Source organism: Leucopleurus acutus (assembly GCF_964270905.1).
Source record: "Leucopleurus acutus genome assembly, chromosome: 3".
Classification (NCBI taxonomy): Eukaryota; Metazoa; Chordata; class Mammalia; order Artiodactyla; family Delphinidae; genus Leucopleurus; species Leucopleurus acutus.
The window spans coordinates 81,832,635-81,848,973 of NC_139145.1; the positions used below are offsets into that span (position 1 = coordinate 81,832,635).

Sequence of the window (16,339 nt, forward strand, 5' to 3'; positions counted from 1 at the left end):
TGCCAAACATGCTTGAGGAACGTAAGGAAACAGATACATGGAACATAAGCTGAGGCACCAGGGCGACCACTTGCTGCACTGGGGACCCTGAGCCTGAGTGACTAGCACTTTTCTGTTTTAGACCCACTGATTCATGTGTGTGGACCCCCATAGGCTTTGGAGCCTGTGACCCCTGTGCTAAGTCAGGGAGCTCAGCTCTGGCCATGGAGGGTTTCTCAGGGATCCCAGTTCCTGTCCCTTCTGAGGTCTAATTTATTAGTTATCCTGAATTCCCAAGACTTTTTCATACATAGAGTGAGCGCTCTCTCTTCTCTCTGCTACCCGCACACAATACACAACTTATCTGAGCAAAGTTGAGTGGGTTTCAGACCCAGCTGCCAAACGAGCTTTCAGTAAAACAACTTCTGAGCATTAACCTAGCGGAGGCAAGACGCCACGGGGAAGGGAATTGGAGTGTATGGTACTTCATTTCCATGCCTTCACCTGGCATTGGCTCCTCTAAAAAGGTCCTCCACACACCTCCTTGGCGGCCTCTGAACCGCTGTTGATGTGGATTCTTTCAGGCCTCACCCCACCCCAGCACCTGGGCATAGCTAACTATGTCATGGAGACATCAAGCTCTAAATGACTTTTTTTTTTGCCCCTACCTTCTCGCTCAAGTTGTCAACTTGTATGTTCAGGAGATAGTTTTAGATGTTTGCTTGTTTTTTGCGGAATTTTGGTGACCTCACTCACTGGGTCTGTGTATAGATGCCAGGAGAGAAAAGGGTGCTCACCGTCGGCGCTCAGAGACCTGTGTGTTTTGGGGCTGTTGCCCAAGGAAATGGGTGTGCAGCATGCTTTAAAGCCATCGTGCAGTACTGTGCTCTCTTCTGTGAGTCAGTCATGTGCTGTCTAAAATAGGTGTTGAGTGTGGGCAGGGCAGTTCAAAGACAACAGGACTCATCGAGTTTATTCCCAGGGAGAGTGCGACCCCTCATACAAAGGCTTGGTGAGGCTCCTTTTGGCTGTTGTAAGGGTCGGATTGAGCCTGCAAACCCACTGAGTTGACTGGTTCAGCTCGGCCCTGGTGATCCCCACATACAGCTGTGCGCTGTGTCTTTAGGGAGGTGGGAGCAAGTGGATTTTACCAAATGTCTGGACCTGAGGCAGGCGCACACTTGTGGCTGGGCTTTCCTAATAAACTCTACAGTGTGTGGTTCCCTAAGAATGCGCAAGCTCACTAATGGAGCCGAAGACTGAGGCACGCTAGGGATTTTCACACTTTTAGAACATGTGTTTGGAGATGAGGAACCCTCCCCTGCTCCACACACTTGTATGAACATGTTGTCATGTTGGTCATGTGAACGTTTAACCAATAGCTCAGGCTGATACAGGACAATCGGCTTAGTTCTAAGGCCACCCATGGCCCTTCCTGCTCAGCTGGCTATTCCATGTTAGATCATTGAAAGGGTCATCACATGACTATGAGCAATCCCATGTGAGACCTGAGGAAAGGAGCCTTCTGATTTGAAGAGGCCACGTGGTGATGAGCAAACTCCAGGCAATCTGCAGCTGTAATGCATCAGGGCACAGAATGGACACCTTTTCTGCAGTGCAAGGAGGAGGGGAAGTAGTTGTTTAGAAACATTGCAAATACTGGTGCAAGAAAAGCTAGGAATTTCCAAGGATTATGTGTGGCAGGTGCCTGTTGTGTCAGAGAAAACCTTTAGAGATCACTCTGTAGGGGGCGAGGAGGAAGGTTTGCTGGACTAACAAAAATACTTGCTTTCCACCCAGCCTTGCCCTAGGCAGATACGTGGCAGAAGGTTATCCTTCAACTTCCCTTTCTGTACCATTTTCTTGACCTCGCTCTTAGCTTTCACATCCCATATCACCACCATCCATGCTGTAGGCAACCATCACTCTCTCAGTCCGCTTATATCCCTCATTTTTATCCTAGAATAAGTATTAGTCACTGTGTTAAGTCTTCTGAGATGATTCTAAGCCTTACTGTTAACTGTGAAATATTAGAAGAATGTGTCCCCCTTTTAGTGACCATCATCAGAAGTGGAAGGCCCTGTGGACAATAGGAGAGCTTTTGTACTTTCTTGACACTGCAAATCGTGATTTAAGGCAAACTCTGCTTAAGACAAAGACAATAGCATATCCAACAAGAGACCAGAAGCAGAAAGTCATCCAAACAGAAGGACAGTGTCCCTGAAAGGGACTCACATTTTTCTTATGTGTTGCCGCTTTTTTTGTTGTTATTTTCGTTTGTGTTAATTTGTTTTTTAAATTATATTTTGTTTTAGTTTGTTTTTTGAGAACTTGACATTTTCCCTTCCCTGGTGCCCACAACTGTGGGAGCAGCATTGGCTGGCCCATGGCATCTCTTTGGGACTCAGGAGTCACTACAGCTTCCAGGTAAGATTTCAGGTCCTGAGGTCCCTCCCTACTGCATTTGGGAAGACATTTTAAGCAACAAAAGAGCTACTAACAAACTACAATATAGTTGAAAACTTTGCTGTCAGATGGTAGTTATATACAGCCTGAGTCTCACCTTGTTGTCATGTGTAAAGGCTACCTCTGAGCCCAGGCTCCCAGTACATACAGATATGTCATCTGATTGCCTTATTGCTTAAATTTGTTAACTTTTGAGAGCAATATCATGGAGACTAAGTAAAGGAAGATTCTAGGATTGTTAAACTTGCTAAAGCTTTTCACCAGTTCTCAGATGATTTCTGAAATGATGACATTTGGAGACATATTGCATGCAACGTTTCCACCTGTTAGAGCCCCATGAAATGGCCATTCCAAATGGTAATAATGCCGGGAAGTGAGTCCTATTCCTGCTAGATGAAAACCCCATTAAGACTTCATTTGCTTGAAAGTAATTTACTTGGACCTCTTTCCTTACCTGACTTAATGGTTCTTATCAATGTCCCAGTGCTCAAGGGATATAGTAGGCATTGTTTTTCTTTTTTTATAAGGAGAAAAAAAATATTGAGAAGGCAGAACTACAGCTTGTTCCCTCTGAGTGGGGGTCTGTTCTTTTTTTTTCCTATCACAGTTCTGTCAATTCTCTTGCCAATATTTTCTAATTTCTTTCTTAGTTCTAAAGATTTTCTTCTAATTTATTCCACCCTCCAATTCGATGTCCCGCCTAGTAACAATTTCCCATTCTCCCCCAGTGTCTTTCCAGTCAACATCTAACTTTGCTTCCTCCTCGTTTCTTTCACCTCATGACTTCTTCTCTTACCCATAATCATAATTGGGTGGGTTTTTGCCATCCATGCAACAGTGGCTCAGTGGGATATCTGATAAATTCCCAAAGCCTTACAGTTTGACAGTAGCCAAATTCTGTATCCACGTGGCCTGACATCCTCTTTACTAAACACACCTTCTCATTGCCTATAAGTAATCCTACCCCCTTTGGAGTCCTCTACCACCACCACCAATTTTGAATATTTTTTTTCCAATCTCCTGACATTATGAAGATTTTCTCAGCTTGCTGAAAGGAGAGCAGTGCTACTGTGTCATAATATTCAAAGTTCTCTTACACACATCCCCCATCTTTTCTTCTTCCTAATACCTACTGCCCACCTGCACTCTATTCAAACTCATTTCATTCTGCATACCTGGTGTTTTCCTATTCCTTGCTGGAGAAGGCATCACTGTAAAGCTGTCTAGATGGTCAACCACCAAAAATGTGCAAGGATCTCACAAGACCATGATCATAGGCCTAATTGGAGAATAAGGACATCCCATAATTGCACATAAACATGTTCCCATTTCAGTTTATGTAAGTTTATGTCAATTATTAATAGAAAATTTAGCTGTTTTTTAGAGAAATGCATTGTTTTGGGTTACTTCATCTTCAGAATCCATTTAATTGGCTTTTTCCCAGATTTTTAGTTAGAACTAAACAAAAGCTATTGTAGACTAGAAAACATCAAACAAATATATCATGATTTCATTGCAAGTTGGTTTCACAACCTGCATACTTGAAAAATGAGCATCATCAGCTGAGTTTAAATACAATAGAGATATCAGAACTCAACCCACTGGCCACACAGGAAAAGATATTTACGTAAGCAAGCTTTCAAAAATCAGTAACTAGAGTGACATTTGATGTGGCACTTGATAAACAACAGCTAAAATGAAAAGTGTTAGTTATCCATGGTGATGACTAATGATAAAATATCCATTGCTTCAATATTTCCATGTGTGGGAGAAAAAAGTACGACAAGGAGGGCAGAGCCTTTTGTGATGAATGTTCCAGCTGGCGAGACTGCCAGGTGGTTCTGAGTCTCTGTAGAAAACTGTTTAGAAGGCTTGCCCTCTCAGAGGAAGTCAGCTCTGCTGCTTGAAGGTAGTGGTATACAAAAGCCAGGGAGCTTTGAAAATACAGCAAACATAGCAATAACCATGGCCTCTACCCATGATAACCAAATAAAAATATCCAGGGTGTCAATGTTCTGTCTTAAAGCTCCCAGCTGATTCTAATGTGCAGCCAGAGTTGAAAGCCATAGCTCTAGGCCTGATGACTTATGAATTTTGAGGGTGGACAAGGAAATGTGGTTCCATTTCAGGGTGGTGGACTAAGTATATCGTCCAGCATCTTCATCCCTGCAGCAAGGGCCTTAATTGATGATCCTAAGTAAGAAGTGAAACTTTCAGTGAACCAGAAACCAGGATAAATCCTAAAGTATGGGATGTACACTGGATTGATGCAAAAACGCAGAGCCCAATCTAAAATGTGTACAGAAGACTAGTGCCAAAAAGGTGAAGGAGCACCAAGACTCCATCCCCAAGGTGGCACACACCCGAAGCAGGAGGGTAACAAGGACAATCAACACTTCAGTCCTTGGGGCACTGCTGCAGGAGGGGCCATCAGTTCATCCTCTACTGATGCCTTTCCATCTGCTCTTGAGCCAAATGGCAGTGACAAAGTGTCAGCCTCCAGGCAGGAGTCATGGCCAGGGAGCCCAGATTAGATGGATATGGCTCTGTGTCATGAGTAGGGGAATTGGGCACCAGACCTGAACACCCCAGAGAAATCTCACCCAGTGGCTTTTCCTTCTTCACTGTCCCTGAGAAAAGGCCAGAGGACAATTTAGAACAGCAGTCTCCCCAAGAAGATGACTACTCATTGACAGACAATGCAATTTAATGGAGAATCTCAACCATATAGATTACAGAGACAAGATCACCACACATATGAAGAAGACCAACAGTACAAAAGATTACAAACTCAACAAGATGGATGAACTAACAACACCCAAGCAAGATAAATGATAGAGCAAGCAAAGCAGGAATTAAGAATAAGCATAAGTCGATTCTTCTGATAGATGTGTGAGGATAGAGCAGTCGCAAATAAATCAACTGGAGGTCATGGAGATTAAAATTTGGTCCTTATAATAAAAAACTGAATAAGCAGATGAAACTGATATTTTTCCTGAAATTTAATTTTATTAAAGACTGATGATGTCTTATAACCTACTGACTAGTGATAGTTCGTAAGTTTAGTAGTTTACTTTTTGGAAAGCGTATAACAATATTCAAATAAGACATTATAGAAAGTATTTTAAAGAATGAAATGTTTTCTGTAATTCTTTTTAAAAGGCTTGGTCCATATTGAAAAATTGACAATGAATGAAAAATAAAATCAAAAGAAAGAAAAATAAGTTTTCCCCTCAAATACGTAAGAAACACTTGCTGGTATTTGTATTTGAAGTGCCTGGAGTAAGATGGGCTGAATTTTTCAAAGGCAGTTAGTAATAGCTTGTACAAGGACTTGTTTCATTTGATTTAGCACCAAGTAAAATAAAAATAAATATACCATTTAAGATATAGTCTGGTTTCTCCTCCATTTCTCATACTGCCCCACTACTCCAGGGCACAGTACATAAGCACTCATTCTCAGATTACACACACTGGCAAGATTTTTTCCCCTTAAGATAGGATGTCAGCGAACGCCAGCAGGTATCAACTTCTTTGATCAGGAATAAAGAACTCTACCTTCAGCAAATTCAGTTTCTTTCCTGGTCCTGTCATATAAAGCCTTTCTATTGCCACATCTGTTTTCTAATTATGATGGTTATTTCTGTCAAGGAAATTTCCCACCAGGTATGCTTGATCTATTTCTATTTCCTAATGATACAGTATTTTATTTTATGCAGTATCACAAGTTTTCTTCTATTCATTCTTCTTTTTAAAATACTTTGTTACTCACCAAGGCATAGAGATCAAAAAGAGAACTGTCAAGTAGATCCTAAAACACTTTTTTTTTGGCTGCATGGGATGGGGGATGTGGGATCTTAGTTCCCCAACCAGGGATTGAACCAATGCCCCCAGCAGGGGAAGCGCACAGTGTTAACCACTGTTTTCAGTAACATCTGAAAACATAAGACGTCAATTACATTTTCCATTAAAGAAAATGCATTCAATTTTGGTGCTTGTACAAGAACTTACAATGTCAGTTTCTAACATGTTATATCCCTCAGTGAACACGTATTTTCAAAAGAAAAAAAATCATATCGAAGTAATACTTTCCTAAATTTTTTTTTATAGCAAATTGAAAATTCTGAGTAAACTGAAGGTATGTTTAACAACAAAAGTAATATAGCTCATACGGCCTCCTTATAGGTTTCTTAAAGACATCAGTAAACTCGCATTCTGCAGTGGATTGGTAAATCCAGTTATTTTTATCTGGAATTTTATAGAGGTAGCATCTCACAAAACCACATCCCCTGTGCTAGAAATGTCTTTTTTGGTATCTGGCTACACAAAAGCTTCTGATGAAATACTTTCTGCAAATTAGTATAATGTTAATTTTTTACTTTTCCAGAAAAATATGAAACCTTACCAATCACTTATTCTTACTGAACACAAGTTAGATTACTACCAGTTGCTCTTGTACTTTTGGTCTATAAGAATTTTTTAAAGTTTAGACATTTTTAATGTTTCTGAATTGCACACTCATAGAAGACAGCTGGATAAAACACACTAGACAATTTCAAAAAAAATCTTTTTTTAAATTAATTATTTTTGGCTGTGTTGGGTCTTCGTTGCTGCGTGCAGGCTTTCTCTAGTTGCAAAGGCGGGGGCTACTCTTTGTTGAGGTGTGTAGGCTTCTTCTTGCAGTGCCTTCTCTTGTTGCGGAGCACAGGCTCTAGGCCTGTGGGCTTCAGTCATTGTGGCACTTGGGCTCAGTAGTTGTGGCGCATGGGCTTAGTTACTCCGTGGCATGTGGGATCTTCCTGGACCAGGGCTCGAACCCGTGTCCCCTGCATTGGCAGGCGGATTCTTAACCACTGCGCCACCAGGGAAGTCCCCAAAAGACAAATCTTACTATCAGACTCATTTGGCATATCCTTAGTATCCTGAATAAAATCCACAGAAGTGAAACTAATAATATTTTCAAAGAATTCATTCATGGTGGGGTCTTAGAACAAGGAACTCCATGTGAAGAAAGGAAGAGTTCTGCTCATCTTGCTAATCACAAGGATTTTTCCTCGTGGGGTAATTGAGTTTTTTGGGGTCTCTGTGGGACTTTTGTTTGCAGGAAACCATGCATACAGGCCCAGATTTGATTGGTTTCTGTTCCAGAAAATGTTTCCAACACTCCCTTTTTCTCGTAATATTCCAGGACCAGTTTTGTTTGGTCTTAGTAAACCTTCATTCTCTTGATAAGTGTTTCTGGTTTATCATCCACACGCTGAATGAGAGGCTCTCCAGTCACATCATCCACGTCGACTGCTTTGGGACGGTTAAATTCGAGGTTGTAGCCGCGGCCACTGGCTGGATGAATCCAGCGAGCCGTGAGGCGTTGCCGGATGATCTCAAAGGGCACGTTCAGGTTCATCACCAGGTGTACCTGATCAACTCTATCCAGGGCTTCAGCCTGTGTGAGTGTCTTGGGGAAACCACACAACAGCCAGTTATACTGGGTGAAATTTTTCGCTCCTGGAGGATCAGCCGAGTCATGAGGTCGTCTGGGATGAACTTCCCCTGGGACATGAAAATGTTGGCCAGCACACCAATTTCTGTGTCCCTCAGCATGTTGTCTCGGAGCACGTCCCCGCTGGAGAACTTCTTCAGCTGGAAGTGTTTGATGATGCGCAGCGCCAGCGTGCTCTTGCTGGAGCCCGGGGTGCCCATGATCATGGAGCGCGCTGGAACTGCCTTGACGCTCCCATGGCTGCTGAGTGAGGCCAGGGCCAAGCCAACGACTGGGCTTCTGGTTGGAAGCCAGCTGCGCCTGCGCGCTCGCTCCCAGTCTCGGCGGCCTGACGTCGGGGGTGGAGCCACGAAGAAGCGCAGAGGGCGAGAGGGCGTAACCCACGTGGAAACGGACGGACGCTACGGAAGAAGAGCGTATGCGTGAGTTTTAAGACTGAGTCAAGGAATTCTGCCACGATGCAGTGTGAAGGGCGGAAGAGATGGGAGGTATGAAAGGAAAATGAAACAAAGTGTAGATTCAAAAGTTCCACCTTTCACAGGAGGAAAAGGAGAGGAGGGAGGGATACACTACTTAAAGAGATTATTAAAGACAAGAATTTCTGGAATTAAAGAACGATACAAGTCACGGAACTATACAGCGGAACAGTTCAGAACATCTAGAAGCAAATGTTGGCAAAGGTGTAAGTAGGTCTCTCACACTCCTGCTGGTGGGGTGCCCCCACAGCTGGTTTGGAAGGCAACTTGGCAGTGGCCATTTTTTAAAAAAATTCCTTCTCAGTATCTTCCTTGGAAAAACACTCTCAAGTGACAAGAAGGGTATAGGATGTTCATTTCAGCCTTATTTATAACAGTAAAAAACTATTAACAATTTAACTGTTCATTAATTAGAGAATAGCTAAGTGAACCTTAGCCATACTATGGAATATTAATGCAGCAGCTAAAAAGACATATCTCTATGTGTTAACATGAAAAGATTTCTAAGACATTGTAAATGCAAAAAGTTGCAGAATGATACAATTTAGGTTAAAGAGAGATGTAATTTATGTTTAAATATAACTATTAAGTGAACTGGAAAGCTGGGTTTCAAGCAGTGGAAGGACATGACTTGATGTTTGTTTTTAGATGATTGCTCCATCTTCAAGAAGGAGAGCAGTTAGAAGGCTATGTCAATAGACCAACAAAGAGGTGAGAAAGTACTATTTTAATTTTAATTTCTTCAATATAAGTGAGATTGAGCATCTTTTCATTTGTTTATGGACCATTTGCAGTGTATTTCCATGTAGAATTTTTAAAGTGACAATTACCTTCTAATCACTTCCCTGGAAAAATACTTGGGGTTTGGTTTACTCAACAAGATGTGAAACAGATCCTCAGCTTTGTCTCAGGTGGTCCAAGTGCACTGGCTTAATACAGTATCAGACTGTGCATCATATGGCGCTACTCTAATTAGAGGCTGCTGAGCCACCAACCTTGCATCCGCTTCCTTCTCTAACCATTTTTTAAAAATAAATAAATATTTATTTATTTATTTATTTTTGGCTACGTTGGGTCTTCGTTGCTGCATGCGGGCTTTCCTCTAGTTGCGGCGAGCGGGGGCTCCTCTTCATTGTGGTGTGCAGGCTTCTCACTGCAGTGGCTTCTCTTATTGCGGAGCACGGGCTCTAGGCACGCAGGCTTCAGAAATTGTGGCCCGTGGGCTCAGTAGTTGTGGCTTGCGGGCTCTAGAGTGCAGGCTTAGTAGTTGTGCCACATGGGCTTAGCTGCTCCGCGGCATGTGGGGTCTTCCCGGACCAGGGCTCCAACCCGTGTCCCCTGCATTGGCAGGCAGATTCTTAACCACAGCTCCACCAGGGAAGTCCCTCTAACCATTCTTGAGCCACTTCATTTCTGAAAAAGATCCATAAAAATGATGTGATGGCTTGTTCTCATTCTATGAGCAAGAGAGAAAGCTATTTCCAGAAAAAAGATTTTGGGATTGGAAACCTAATTTCTGTATTTTTATTTTATGGTAGCAAAGTAGAACTGCTGCTGTAATTTCTCAGACTTAAAGAAAAAATAGTTTTTGCTATTTTAGATATTTAAGTTAGTCATATAATCTCTTTTATTGTTGCTATATTCAAAAGAGTTACACTGAATACATAAGGTGTTTCAAAAGGTATATGGATATTTAATAGAAATTTAGCTCATATCTTCCAGCAAAGGAAAAAAAGATCATGTTATAACTTGAAACAGTATTTTGCATAATACTAACTGCTTTGCATAATAAAGCAGCACACTATGACTGTCTTTTAGGATAACTAATTATATACATAAAAAGTGATCCTGCCAAGGCCTTTCTATCCTACTAGATAGATTTAGCCTTCTAGTGTGTTCAGCCTTTAACTGAGATATCTAATTTGGTACCAGACTCTGATCACAGAATATTTCAGAGGAGTATCTGTGGAGTGTGGTAGGGTTCACTTGGCTATAGGTGTGAATGGGAGAGGATGTGTCCCAGAGCAGCTTAGAGCAGACACAGTCGGTGGTGGCCTGCTGGTAAGTGACAAAGGGTTTTAAAACTTACTCTTAATAGCATCTGGTAAGAGGTTCTTTGACCAAATACATATAAACTAGTAGTAGCCAAGTAATATCAGACAATACATTTGATCTCATTTAGCAAAACGCATCCAGTGCCAACCAGATGTGACTGTGGAAGTTTATGGAAACTTTCTAGGTATTTTTCACAGTAATGGAATCCAAATGGCATAGCAGTAAAAGAAAAACAGCAGGGGCTCTTCAGATTATGCCGGTTTTTATGGTACTAATCATTCATTCGTTGACTCAGCAAACTTTAATCAGGCATTTATCTGTGTGACCAGTTGTTCTAAGCACAGAGGATGCAGCCTATGAGATAGAAAGAAGGCTGAGTGTCTGTCCCTGTGCCATGACCTTCTCACGGGTATTATGGACCAGTGTTTCCCAAGGTGTGACAGTTGCTTCTCTGGAGAATGTGAGATAAGTTTAGGTCTCTGTGAAAGAACATTCCCCTCCCCCACCTCCAGGTTTGATAATTGTGTTTTATTTTATTTTTAAAACTATTTTATTATGAAAATTTCACAGATACCTAAAATTAGAGAGGTAGTGGTGTAGCCCCATGTACTCTAGTTTCAACAGTGATCAGCCTTTTGCTAATCTTGTTCTATCTCATATTTTTTCTTGAGTATGTTAAATAATAACACTTTTAAATTATAACGAAGAGTATGTATGTTTTAATGTGCATAAGAAAAATATAGCTAGCACGTCCAACCTAATACTTCACAGTGTTCTTGCTTAGGACAAAACTAAGCTATAAATTTGTTTTAAAACTGTTACACAGATAGGGCAAAGTTCAACGAGGGCAAACTTGACTGACTCATAGACACTCCCCTTCATCGATTCCTTCCCTCTCTGAGGCTGGGATGGTTAGAAGTGATTCCTTCTTCTATAGGGAATGCTTAGCACCATGTGTGACACTTAATAAGCACTTACAAAAGAGAAGCTAATATTGTGTTTGGGAGCCATCTTTGATTCCACAGAACTGATACTGGCCAACATTTATTAAGCACTTACTGTGTACAGGCACTGCGGTGGGAGATTTACATATGTTATCTCATTTCCTCTTCATAGCCACACTCTGAGTAGATGTTAGGATCTCCATTTTCGGAATTAAAAATCAAGGCTCAGAAAAATGAAGTAACTTAAGGTCACAAAGCTATTAAGTGGCAGGGCTAGGACTTGAGTTGAAAGCCTGTTTTCCTGCAAGGTCCATCATGGTTTTCCACCCAGTTCCCAGGACAGCCAGGGCCTACATCCCTACCTCTGGGAAACAGCTGGGGAAAGAACTAGATATGTGGAGTTTGGAGGCTTGATATAAACCTGATTCTTCCATTTGCTAAAGTTGTGACCTTAAACATTTCATTTCACTTTTTCTGGCCCTCTGTTTCTTGTGCATACAGTGAGGACAATAATACTAATTACCGAATGTTCGAGCACAAAGTACAATCATTTATATGGAAATTTGACACCGTGGGCACTAAATAAATGTTTGTACTGTATTCACACGCCAGTAACAGGGAATGTGATCTTGAACAATCCCCTTTCCTCTCTGGGTCTTGGTATCCTCAGCTGTAAAGATGATGGCGTAGGCCCTTAAAGTCCTGCTAGGGATAGTTGTTCTACGATTGTATTCCAACTGGACCACAAGAAATATTAGTGACTGAAGTTAATGGAAATAACTAGGTAAACGTCCATTCAGTGTGATTTTGTTTATAATTATGTATACTTGTCTTAGTCTGATTCCTTAGAAAGCAGAGCCAGACAATGACATGTTGCTGCTGCTTGTTAGGAGGTACAATGCCAAGGAGCAGAAGCCAGAGACCTGAGAGACACAGGAGTGAGGCAGGGAAGGAGGGAGAGAAATTGGAGCAGGCGTAACTGAGCTGGTCGCCACCCAGTGCTCCTGGTTGCTCTGTCTTAAAGAAGCAGCCTCTGAAAAGCTGCATCTCAGTCTTTCTGGAGTGAAAAAAAAGAGAATGAATTTATCTACCAGTTTCCGGCTCCTGTTTGGCAACACCTTGACCACAAGGGGTTTATTCCTCTGCAATTATGGGTTGTACAGTTCTGGGCTCTGGGGCAAGATCCTTTGTGTCCCACATCTCAGTGTGAACAAGGAGGCCCAGGATGAGAGATGAGAGGGGTGTGGCCTGGGCACGAGGCTGGGCTCTGAGAAGTGTACCTGCAAGTAGTTGGAACTGGTAGCCATGGTGGTATTTGGAACAAGAGATGGGAGGCTGAGAGGACCTGCGGTGGTGGAGGTGTGTGGTACAATAACTTCTGCCCCATTGACTTTTAAACAGAATCTGAAGGGGCTTATAAAATAAGGATGATGATGAGGAGGAAATAATTCATAGAAATATGAAAAAGAAATGACCTCAGTTTATTACCTGCAAAGAGAGGATAATAATAGTACTTATCCATAAGGTTGTCATAGTGAAAGAATGATTTCAAGAAGGTAGTATTCGTAGAGCATTTAAAATATACGTGGCATATAAAAGCCGCTATGCAGATGTTTGTTTTAAAAAAGAAACTATTTAGCCACATGAGCTTTGATGGTTTCTGCAACTAAGCATTACATTTACCTCTAAGCTTTCTAGCAGTTAAGGAAAAAGGGAAAGATGGTAGTTTTCATAATTTACATTATCTGATCAAAATGAGCCTGCTAATTCTGAAAGAGAGCCAAGAGTCTATCTGACAAGAAAACCTAAAGGGAGCTGATCCCAAAGGGACATTAAAAAGCAGAATAAGTAACGTTTTCAAAATGAGTACTTCGGTAAGTCGTGCTGAGGAATGTCTCACATGGCTAATTCATTCACTGATACTTTACCAGACACAGTATTTCTGGGAGCTAAGATAGAGACGTTCAGATCTGTAGCCTTCTGATGTGTTACCCTGAATTAGTGGTTCTCAAGCAGGGACAGCTTTGCCCCCCAAGGGATATTTAACAATGTCTGGTAATATTTTAGGTTGTCACAACTTGGGGATGGACGGTGGTAATGCCGCTGGTCTCCGATGGATAGAGGCCAGAGATGCTATTAATATTGCGTGGGATGTACATATACTAAAAAAAACTTGCTGGTTATCTGAAATTCAAATTTAACTGGGAACGCTGTGTTTAAATTTGCTAACTCTAGCAGCTACGCTTCCTACATTGCACAGGACAGCCCTCCACAACGAAGGAGTATCAGGCCCCAAACGTGAATAGTACTGAAGGGGAGAAACTCTGCCCTAAATGAGTACAGATCTTTGCATACTTTCCTAGAGCAAGGGAGACAGAGTATGGACATTAAGATATCTTTTGTTTAAGATTAGTTAGCTGACAAGTTTCAGGTCCAAACCTCTGGCCTCAGCCTAGCTTATTTATATCTGTGATGCTGACAGAAGCTCGAATCCTGTCTCCAACAAACAAGTGTCAAAGTGGACATTGCATAGGAAGCTTCTTGAACACTCCCATTGCTCTTTAAATATCTCCTCTTCGTGGCACTTGTCACCTGGTGCCTCATCTGGTTACTTGGAGAGATTTATTGCATAAGCACTCAGCTAATCTGACGTTGAACAAGGTGATTTAGGCAGGAAATAGAGCCTGCAGTACTTGAGGGGTTTACATTCTAGTTGCAGAAGTCATTCAAGGGAAGGATACCCTAGGAAGGCACTGGCAATCCTGTCTTCACGTAAGAGTAAGGAAAGGTTCGGGGGTTGACTGAATGACAAGCTGGGACAGAGAGCTGGGTGAAATCCATTTTCCAGCGGAGGGGCCCATCTCTTGACTGGGCGGTGCAGGTGGGCCATGGTTGGGCTCCAGGGAGACATGGTCTTTCCACGGAGAAAGCCCAGGCAGGTGTACATCCCTGAAAGAGGATAACAGAAAAGACTTGGTGGGAAGTCAGGATTTTAATCCCCCTCCTCTGCTTCTCTGGCGACCTGTCACCAAGACTCATGTCATACTGCTTTCTTTGGTTTTATTAGACACTCCTACATGTAATAGAAGCCAAATAATTCCCCATGTTATACATCATAAAGAAGATATTCCCTAAGTAGAGCTGGAAAGGGTCACAATTTAAACTCCCTCCTGAAAATATCAATGAGTTTACCACCCCTTCACCTGCCTCCCAGGCCTGGCATGAGATAAATAAGGATTATTGGGGTCTTCAGTTGTCCAGAGGATACGCTTTGCATTCAGCAAACTACAGAAATTGTGTTACAAACCATGAAAAGGCACAGAAAGGGGAAATCAGCTGCTCTCCAGCTAAATTGCTTATTTAAGAGGGTGGAAGATGCTTTCTACTCCGTGCTGGCTCACCTGTGGTTACGCAAACACCTGGCACATCCTTAATCCACATCCATCATTTTTGGCCTCTCCTTAGTCATTTCTTAGGTGTGGAGAGATGGCCTCTGCATTTCCAATTCCATGACTCAGTAAAGAAAACTGAAAGCTTGGTATGATGTAATAACAGACGTTCACACCGGTGACCCTGATTAACCCAGAAAGGATTCAGTTACACTTACTGTTCTCTGCTCAGAGGGCAGGGAACTTTATCATCTACTTTTGAAGGCTTGCCATCAAAAAAAATTGCTGAAGGTAATATTTTTTGTGATTGAAGGGTTAGTTTCAATTTTCTGAAAAATTGACCCCCATGGTGCACTCCCTTCTTGATTTGGGTTGGGAAATAAGGTACCACTGTACTTTCATAATGTGCTGCGACTCCCAAAGGTACAGGTGATTTCTCATTGGCTTCATTTTTTTTTTTTTCTGTACGTGGGCCTCTCACTGTTGTGGCCTCTCCTGCTGTGGAGCACAGGCTCCGGACACGCAGGCTCAGCGGCCATGACTCACAGGCCCAGCCGCTTTGCGGCATGTGGGATCCTCCCGGACCGGGGCCCGAACCCATGTCCCCTGCATCGGCAGGCGGACTCTCAACCACTGTGCCACCAGGGAAGCCCTCATTGGCTTCATTTTGAGTTGGAGGGTTCTTGATGACATACAGTCATTCTTTAAAAAATAAACTTTTTTTGGTGGAATAATGTTAGATTTACAGAAAAGTTGCGTTAAGTAGTACAGAGTTTTCCTATGCCTCATCCTCCAGTTTCTCCTGTTGTTAACATCTTACATAACCACCATACATTTGTTGCAACTGGGAAACCAACCTTGGTACATTGTATTAACTAAACTCCAGACTTTATTTGAATTTCACCACCTTTTGGATTAATGTCCTCTTTCTCTTCCAGATTCCAGTTCAGGCAACCACATTACATTTAATTGTCATATCTCCTCAGTCTCCTCTTGTCTGCGACAGTTTCCTCATCTTTCCTTGTTTTTTGTGACTTTGACAGTCTTGAGAGTACTTGGCAAGGTATCCCATACAATGGGTTTGTCTTTTGTTTTTCACATGATTATAAGTTTCTGGAAAGAATACCAAAGAGTTAAAGTGCTCTTCTTGTCACATGATATCAGGGGTACATGATACCACCTGACATCTCTGGTGATACTAAACCTTTTTGCTTGGCCAAGGTGGCGTCTGCCAGGTTTCTCCACTGTACAGTCATTACTTATCCCTTCCCCTACTATGTCTAGCCTTAGGAACTGAGTCTAGCCTACCCTTGGGAAGGATGGGGTTAGGCTCTACCTCCTGGGGGGAGAGTATCTACCTATATTATTTGGAATTCTTGCATAAGAAAGATTTCATACAGCTATTTTAATGAGATATTTTAATAAATATGTATGCCAGACTCCCAGATCCAGCAAATGTTAACATTTTGCCAAATACGCTTCAGATCTTTCTTTTAAACAGATTTTAAAAAATTGTTACAGATATGGTTG

At 42.0% G+C, this 16,339-nt stretch overlaps 1 pseudogene across 1 annotated transcript; it reads right to left on the reverse strand.

Annotated features, from left to right (window-relative positions):
• Nucleotides 1-7,483: 7,483 nt before the first annotated feature.
• LOC309959910 (GTP:AMP phosphotransferase AK3, mitochondrial-like) lies at nucleotides 7,484-8,183 on the reverse strand (annotated as a pseudogene). Its single transcript has one exon. The product of its transcript is annotated as a GTP:AMP phosphotransferase AK3, mitochondrial-like (transcript).
• Nucleotides 8,184-16,339: the final 8,156 nt, after the last annotated feature.